Raw genomic sequence first — 7844 nt, forward strand, 5'->3', positions numbered from 1 at the left:
TCCCTCGGGGGGAAGGGGGGCGCCGATCTATGTTTTCGCATCCACCTGAATAATGTGTAGTTGCGCCACTGGGTCTAGCTCTGATTTACATGTCCTGCGAAATTGCGGGTTTGAATATTGCAATACTTTCCTATAACACAATAGACCTGCAGAAAGAAATTACTAATAAAATATCTTACATAGGCATAGTGTTATGCTCTATATGGAGATGTTTGATTGTATATGTCACATTTTTGTAATTTATCATTGTTTATTAAACTCTGAAAGCTGTGTGGCTTTGTTAATATTCTGTCCTAGAATGCGGTTAGATGTGCCCTGTTTTTGTTGTTGAGCACCTGCCCCTTTAGTGGTCTGTCCACGGCCCTGCAGACGATCCTTAGAGAACCTCGCAGTTAGAGAAAATCATCTTCATATTGTGTTACAACAACCCAATCATAGTCCAGATTTAAATTTAATTGGAAAATACTGGAGGATGTAAAAAACTGATGTTTCCAGACAATTTTCATCCAATCTGATTTAACTTTAGCCTTTCAAGTCTGGCTTATAAGAGCTGATGCTTTTCTAATTACACAAGTGTACAGTTTTAATATCAATTTCTCATGTTTTTACTTAATGTAGAACTCTTTTTTCAAACAAACACTGTGGTAACTGTTACTTCTCTGAACTTTTTTTTTTGTTTTTTTGTCTTATGTAATGCAGATTTGCTTGCTTTACACAGTTTGCTGGTGAGGAGAGGAGGTGAGCAGGCTCAGTGTGTACACACCGACTAACATTGAAAAAAATGCGGTGTTTGCTCTTTGGCGATCCAAGGCTGACCGTGCGGACAGACAGACGTTTTGGGAGAGGAGTGGAGGAGGAGGGGGGGCTGGCTTGGAGGAAAGCCGGGGACTGCCCATGATGGATGGGCGGAGCAGTAAGCATGCGCTGAGGTGGCAGGCTCTGGGCTGGTCCTGACGGGCTGGCTGGCTGCTGGGCTCCGGGCGGATGTCTGTGTGCGTCAGACGGCGGTGGGGGAGAACTACCATCAACACGCAGCGTCTCCGAAGGAAAACACGCAGAGGAGACGCGGAGCGCTAAAAAAGAAAACCAACCGGGGCTAACGCTGGGATCTGGAAAAGCACCGACGAGARAAGGGAGACGATCCTCCCACATCCAGCCCCACACCCCGTCGCCAACCCGCCCCGTCTTTTTCCTCTCGACCACTTCGTGCCATCCCTCTGGTCCGACCACCCCATAGGAAACCCCCCATTAGACATTAGACCAGCGTTGCCATTAAGCGATGCGCTTTGAATCTGGGAAGAAATCCTCTCTGCGCTTTTTGATGCACAGCACAACCAGTGCTCTTCATTTCCAGGCTATGGATTCGGGTGTTTACACTTTTCTGATGGGTTTCCAGTTGTAATATAACATGCAAAACATCATCCTGTCATTCCATAGCTTGGCTGGAATTTAAACAACCGGCTGTCACATACGCCGGGGTGAGCTCTTATGTGATTTTTTTATTTTTTTTCTCAAGCTTGAAAACCACTCCGACAATGGTCTTAGAACAGACCGCCACATTAAACACTTAGTAAGAATCTCTAAAAACCTGTCAGCTGGATATTTCGATCCCACCGAGAAGAGAGAGAAAAAAAGCGACAGAACTGACGAGGAGTTTGGTCCTGTAAGGACTTCGGGAAGTTCTTGCTCCGGAGGAAAGACGTGGATTGGACCGGAGACATCTCGGCCATATCCACTGTAAAGGTAAGCCAGGATTGACCCTTTCCTGCATGTCACTTGTGCATGTTGCGTTCACTGTCCAGGCTGAGAAAAAGCACTGATTTAAACAGGGCAGTGACCTATTTTCCAGCACCGAAGTCCTTCCGCCGGGAGTGCTGTCACTTCCAAGGCCGGTGGTTGCGTCTCAGCCAGAGATATGTGTGCGCGTGTGTGTGTGCATGTGCGCGTGTGTGTGTGTGTCATTGCCCTTTTCAACATTAGACCAACCTTTTTCCAGATGTAAACATCTTTGCCTTCCACCGGGACCCATGGGAGACGTTTTAAGAGCGGTGTCACAAATCCCGCCCTACATAGCCCATGGAGGAGCTCATCACTTGCGGCCTGGCCAGATGTTGGGCAAGATACAGGTTTCTGCTGAGCTCTCTGATGTTTGTCACAACATCTGATAAAGAGCTCAATGTCTGCAGATTCCTGGCTGTGATATATATTGGTAAACAAAGTGTTACGCTCCAGGGATGTTGTCTGACATGCAGTTTTGCTGGAGCCATTTTCCATATTTCTTCTCAAACTTTGTTTCAAGTCATTTGGAGCCTGTAATGGGTTTTCTTACGGGATTGTCCTGTATTTAGCTTCAGTTAACCTCTTATAAACTCTGGCCAACTTCTTTAACCTAGAATGCAAAAAAAAAAACATCCCCCACAGCATGATGCCGCCACTACCAGCTGAAATCTTGGCTGCAAATGGAAATGGCTAGGGGGTATCCGCATTTAAGAATGTTACTTGCTAAAATATAGAATATATACTTTATTTATTTATGTTTTTTCCCCCATAAATTATATTATTAGCTACAGTTAACAAACCTCATTTGTCTTTCCACTTTAAAGGAGGAGTTCAACTCCGTGATGTCCTTCCCAGATTAAAGCTTTTACTCACAAAGCCAATCAAACACACTTTTTTTGCTAGGCTACAAAGAGCAAAATACCAAAAAGTAAAACCCCCTTTGCCGATACATCATGTTATACATTTTTTCTTGACCCTTTTGACCTAATTTACTAAAGGTTATCATACCACGAGGCTCTCTACTGACCCAATCCTTATAATTGTATGACTGGGCCCAAATGAGGATCTCTTTATCGTAGCTGTTCTGCTCAGCTCCAAGCTAGATGAGGCAGTACAGGGGGCAAGGATGGGCACAGAAAGAGAAGCATAAATAAAGAGCTATTTTCATCCAATTAAGCAATTGCTCTGTCCCTACGCCTAATTGTGCAGCACACAGGGACTTAGTTTACGATGGACCTTCTCCCCATTGGCTGCCCCTCATGGGTCTATTGTTCCTGGAGCTGCTAGGGGAGAGAGCCGAGCGCTGCCAAGGCAGACCTAACAAGGCAAGGGCTGAAGGGGAATCAGGTCTGATCATTAAAAAGGTCACAATGCACATCGGAGGCACATTGGAGGGGATCAGATGAAGAATGGTTATAATATTTCCAAGGTGTGTGTTGGGTATTTTTCATGCAGAGACGTGTAGACTCAAGAGGTATCTGTGTACTGGGTCAATCCTGTAAAACGGGAGCTGTGAAAGAGATTCCACCCTCCTTATTGCAAGTCTTTTTCTTTTTTTTCATCCTGAAACCTTCCCTGAACTCATAACAGAGGTGATCCACACATCCACAGCCTCCTCTAGCCATTGTTTATCCAGTCAGATGATGAACAGTTCAGCTGCAGGTCAGCCTGAACATTCATCCAAGAGAAAGTCTGGGGTCAGACAGAGAAACGTCTACAACCACTGGTTACGGAGTGGACGCTGCTCACTCTAAACTCCACTGGTAATCCAGATGTCCACAAAGTTCCAGATGTGCATCTCCGACTACAATCAAGGATGCATGTGTGCATTTTAGCTGACAGCTTTAACTGATTAATATTTTCTGTGCCAAGTACAGACTCGACCATATGTTGACCAGGTCTCTGTCCAGTCCTTTYTGTATATACCCTGCTAGATGAATATAGGTTCTGCTGCAGGTCTGTTCATGTTGAACTGAGAGTTATCTTCATGCAGATGCTCTGGAAGAGAATTTAATCACTTCACTTCATGTACTAGTGGATAATCGCTTTCATCCATGTCAGTCCCTGAAAATTAAAACCACGGGCGTCGATATCAACCCCCTTCTTTAATTTTCCGTCCGCCTATAGATTGCGCCCCATGCTACCACTATGACATCATTCACTTGGGGTCCAAAACTGTAAAGGGGCTGAACAGCTGCTGGGTTTTTTTTTTTTTGGGTGRAAAAAAGTGGACTCTCTGGGTAATTTCCTGCGTTAGAGAGCAAAATATGATCAGTAAAGTGAAGATGGGAAACACCTAATACACTCCTGATCCAAACTTTAAGACCGGTGAAAAAGTATTCAAGTTTCACACTGCTGGATCACAGAAAGGTTGAGTAAAGCTTCAGAAACGGAGGAAGAGACAACAAAAAATGAGTGGGAAACAGAACAAAAAGTGTCAACAAAACGGACCCAGTCAGTGGCTTCTTGTGGACAAGTGTTTCCAGGCAGCAGGAGAGATGTTATTGTGGTTTAACTACAGCGTAGTCCTGCTGAATGATCCACTCACAGACGGAGGAGTCAGTCAAGAAGAAYGCTTCTCCACAACATCTGCACACAGGCAGCCATGACTTGATTCCTCCTGCACAACCTAAAGCTCCACTGTTTTATTGACGGAAGCTGCATCTGTATCGTGGCCCATAAAATCGTCTTCAGTGTCACATCAACAATGTTGGAAGCCATCAGGAAATTTCCCCCGCCAGCTCTCTCTCTCTTCTTTCTCATTTTCTTCTTTGGTSTTTCCTTGCAAATTTAAAAACGGGGCMTGTTTGTGGTGTGGGAGAGAAGTGTTTTCAAAGCAGATAGAGTCTTGTGGTTATTAGGGTGCAGGCAGCATCAGTAAGGACCGTACCGTGAGTTGAGGATCTGCCTCTGTCTTCAAGAACAGCACAWTACATCCTCTGGTTCAGCACAAGTGAAATCCTTCTGCTTTACCACATCACTGTTTTTCAATCATAACCTCCAGGATYTTTTAAGAAGACGTTAAGGAATGTTGTGAACGGGCTCTGCCAGTTCATCTCAACAACCATGTCACTTTCAAAAGCAAAAAGCCTTTTTGCCYTTGCCATCAGAAGTCATAAAAACGTCGTTGGCCGACAGAAAACAACAAGAAAGGCAGATTTATGGGCAGCTTTAGAGTTTTTAAGGCGAAAGTYTTTTGCTTAGATGATAATAAGCTTGTTTGGGACTTAATGCTGTTTTCAATTTGTCTTATTTGCTTTGCCTGTTGCTCYGATTTCTTCTTTTCGCTGTTCGAAGCTTGACGTACAACCCGGTCCTGATTTAAACTCAAATACTTGTTGTTGCTTCCCCAGGATTTATACTTTGATCCAGAGTCTGCAAGCTCTTCGCACAGAGTGCGTGTGAGTCCACAGCAGCGTGTTTACCAGTCAATYGGAGCAGCCGCGGACATCGCAATYGATGAATGAGAWGCCAAGTTGTTCAAACTTGGGAAGCTACTTTGAGTGCTTGAATTCGTACTGCAGCGGGGCGCCATAGCTGCTGTGGATTATGGTCAAGCTGAAAGGCAACCGAGCAGCAGGGGAGAGAGGATTATGGTGGTCAGTGAATGAGGCGGCATGCTGTGAAAACGAGGCACCTGATACACACTTGCATCAGGCTTCACGGGGGATGCAGAGTGTGTTATTTTAGATTCCCCACGACAGAGCTGGATGTCTTGTGATTGCACACGAAAAACAGTTATTAATATTAAGATGAAAAGCTTTGCGACTGCAATGCAGCTGCGGTTTGGTTAAGTTCTGGCTCTTGTATCCACGTCACAATTCACTCCAAACGGTTTGACTTGAGTTTGCATTTCCAGATGATGTGAAAGAGGTGTAAAGCTCAGTGTGTATTGTGTGGAGTCACCATGCTTATGCCTGCTTTGAAGGGGGCATTATTGACTTTGATTGAGATGTTTCTGGTACCTGAACTRATTCTATTGTTGCTAATTCATGCTTGCCGTTGAAAATAGAAACCTCAAGTTTGAGAGTGTCAGTGTGACTCAACTAAAATTCACCTGAAACGGAGCTGATTCAGACTGAATCAAAGGTAAAAAAGTAGATATGACCCTACAAGGCTCTTAATGTCACTTATTTTTCCGTAAGTGCTCTTATTGCCACGTACCACTGGAGTGACGGAGTCATCATCGGTGGGTTATGGGATGTGTTCGTGGGGCGATGGTCGCCTCCATGGACCCACGCAGTAAAAATAGACAGAACGGATGCAGCGCAGAGCTTGACTCACGCTCACTTGGAAGCTGAAAGACACCAGCGCATACCTCCTTGTCGCCTGGCTGGCGTGGCTCACACACCGTGCATTTTTCTCCAGTTAAACTGTAACCACTAATCACCTCACCGCCTCACTGTTTCCTCTGAGAGCAGACAGCTCCTGGTTTCCCCATGGTTGGCTCCTTATAGGAAACCGCTCTTTCGCTTTAAATCACCTGTATCGAACACTGAAAATGAATGCTTCCATCCTGTTCTTACACCAGCAAAGATCGGGGATCAGTTCCTCGGCTTCAGGTCTGCTGGGCTGCATTTCCAAAATAAACACAGACAACTCAGTGCTCGAGTCCAACTACCCCACCCAGCCTCTTCTCATTTTCTGCAAAGGGCCTTCTGCACTCCCAACTCAACGATTCCCTCGTGAGAGGATTTCAGCTTGCAAACCTCTTCAGACAATATGCAGAACATGTCTGGAACAACGTGCTCTTGATGGGAAGCAGTTGAATAAAGAGGAGAAGAGGAAAATTTAAGACATAAAAGCATAACTTTAGTGTGAAAGAGCTGACCGAGAAGAATGTTTCTGGTTAGCTTCTTGGACTTATTCAGAGCATTTCAAAAATGTTTATACCCCCTAAACCTTTTCAGCATCGGATTTGACATCATACCACGGAACAACATATAAGTGTCTTGAAGAAGAATTCACAGTCCTTTAGCTTTTCAACTATTGTGTGGAATGATGTCCATATAATTTAATTTGATTTTGTGGAGGTTGCTTTTTAGATACCTTTTACCTACAGCTGAAAGTYTTCTGGGGTGTCTTCACTCACTGGATGGCGAGGACATGTGAACATCAATGTTATAATCTTGAATCTCAATTGGATTTAGGTCTTGACTTTGACTAGGTCATTTAACAYATCAATATGCTTTAATCTAGGCTATTCCTTTGTACCTMTGGCTGCATATTTAGGGTGGTTTTCTTGCTGGAACAAAAACTCATTTTCTTCCAGGATCATTATTTATGTAGCTCCACCTGTCCTCCCATCAAATWTGAGCACCGTGATGCTGCCAGCAMCATCTTTCACCACGAAGACGGARCAGTCAGTGTTAGTTTTGCGTGCATTCCAGAAAGTTTAWAAAATTTTTGGTCTCCTCTGACCAGAGCAACTTTCACATTTGTCCGTTCACCGACGTTTTCCCCGACAAAATCTGAGGCCTTTTCTGAGGCCACAGACAGCTGTGTTTACACTGAGATTAAATTACACACAGATGGACTCTGTTTTCCAGGTGACTTCTGAAGGCAGTTGGCTGCACTTGACTTCATTTAAGGGTATCGGTGCCAAGGGGCTTAGCGTAAACGCATGCRAAAACTTTCTGATTCGTCTTTGTATGGAAACTGGAAAACCAGCTACATGCGACCCTGTGTCGCTCTATTAAACTAAACCTCAACGACATGAAAAAGTCCACGGGGTGGGAATCCTCCGAGGGACTAAGTGACAGCAGAAGCAGATGTAGTTTTACTGATTTTATATGTTTTGAAGCTTGAGCCCAAAACTGCACATTCAGCAGAAACACAGCTGGTTTGTGTTATTATTTACTCGCTTGGTTAACTCCCCGGATTCTCTTTATATACCCTAAATAGCTCMGCTGGCAGTACAGTATGACCAAGGTAYGTATGTGCGTGATTTCTTGTTTGACGAGAAGAGAAAGGGAGGCGTCAGATGAAGAGGAGCTCTGTCTGTAAGTGCGAGTGAAGAATTACTCACTGGAAGGCAGAGAAGGGGAGTGGGATAGATGGTGGGG

General features: G+C 44.6%; 1 protein-coding gene across 1 annotated transcript in view; it reads left to right on the forward strand.

Moving 5' to 3' along the window:
* Nucleotides 1–890: 890 nt before the first annotated feature.
* The window catches only part of glis2b (GLIS family zinc finger 2b), a 29843-nt gene continuing 22889 nt past the window's right edge, over nucleotides 891–7844 (forward strand). Inside the window, exon 1 of the mRNA XM_008416700.2 lies at nucleotides 891–1743. The gene's annotated coding sequence lies outside the window, so the exon portion shown is untranslated. The remainder of the gene's footprint in view (nucleotides 1744–7844) is intronic.

The sequence above is a fragment of the Poecilia reticulata genome, linkage group LG8 (genome assembly GCF_000633615.1).
Source record: "Poecilia reticulata strain Guanapo linkage group LG8, Guppy_female_1.0+MT, whole genome shotgun sequence".
Lineage (NCBI taxonomy): Eukaryota > Metazoa > Chordata > Actinopteri > Cyprinodontiformes > Poeciliidae > Poecilia > Poecilia reticulata.